Below are 1,490 nucleotides of genomic sequence, written 5' to 3'. Positions count from 1 at the left end.
GAAAAATGTAAAATAACACTTCGGGTGTGACTTAAATCTGGACGGCGGGTTGATTTCAAGAAAAGGCAGGGACTTTTGTGTAAAATACGAAAATAATGATTCGTTTTAACTAAAAACAGGACTGCGGGTTGAATTCCTTGAAATAGAGGGACTTTTCTGCAAAATGCCATCACGAAAGAAACCCAATTTGCTTTATTATTAGGTAAAGATTATGTAAAGATTCTTGTATGTAGTTTGGGAGCCGCTACGCTGCGGTTGGTGGATGTATTAGAAACATCCGCCACATGGAGCTTCGTTGGATCAGCGCCCTTCCAGCCGTCGGATCTAACCACCGCGCCCGCATGACCACCTCCTTACTTTTTGCAACAACCACTCAGTTTCGGAAACAAATTCCCCTGTCAGCCGTCTAGTGCAGCGCTAGCTCCCACTATCGCAAAAGCCCTACCGGCGGTGCGCGGGGGAACTAGTCCTTCGGCGCAAAATCCACCGCCTTGTGAGCCATCCATTCGATGAACCTTGTAATTCTGCAACAAGACTCTTGTTGCAAAATCTTCACTTCTACAATTTTCTGTAACAAGACGCTTGTTGCAAAAACTTTTCTTTTCTAGTTTCAACAAGACCCATGTTGCAAAACCTTTCTTCCCTAATTTTCTGCAACAAAACCCTTGTTGCAAAAATTGGAACAACATCTACCGCCGCGGCTAATTTTCTACAACACCACTCATGTTTCAAAAAATTGCAACATCTCTGAGCGCGTTCCGCACTTGCATAGTCGTCGTTCCCCGCCGTTCCGCAACAATGCGGTTGTTGCAGAAACTTATCTCAAGACAGCGGCGAGGTTGATGGTGCTTGACGCCAGCATGGCGGATCTCGCCGGATCCGTCGATCCAGTCGGTGAGGAGGCATTTGGCTGCGGCGATCCAACATGGATGCCCTTGTCAACGACGACCTAGGCGGGCAATTCCTCTTGCGCACTCGATGGGCAACATAGGGGTCGCCTCTGGCTCATCGTGCACACGTGTTGCAAGAGACACAGCTATCATCTCGTCCTCGGCACTCCGGCCACCGGTGCCCGTGTGAGCCGCGAGGCCATCCCGGGGCTAGAAGACACTGGAAAAGATAAGGTTGACAGGAAGATGAGGTCGGTTATTTTAACTGATCCAACGGCGCATCAAGCAGCAGATGCAGCGCCTCGATCAGTCGGTTGATGCTAATCTTTTTCCATCAAATAAGCATACGACAGGCATTAAAGCTGCACAAAAATAAAGTTCGACAGTAGTGACAAAACTTCATTGCAATAGAACGGCAATATAACACAAATCCTCTTAATATAATTGTGAATTTGTTCTTGGGTCCATAAAATATGCAAACACTTCAGATTTGGATTGCTATATACTACAAATATGAAAACTGCAGAACTTTCTTTTCGACAAAGGATGAATTTTATTGACTCAAATGGAGCAACTGCAAAACTTTTTAGCCAAAAAATG

Source organism: Triticum aestivum, chromosome 3A, assembly GCF_018294505.1.
Source record: "Triticum aestivum cultivar Chinese Spring chromosome 3A, IWGSC CS RefSeq v2.1, whole genome shotgun sequence".
Classification (NCBI taxonomy): Eukaryota; Viridiplantae; Streptophyta; class Magnoliopsida; order Poales; family Poaceae; genus Triticum; species Triticum aestivum.
Note: the sequence above shows the minus strand (reverse complement) of the source record.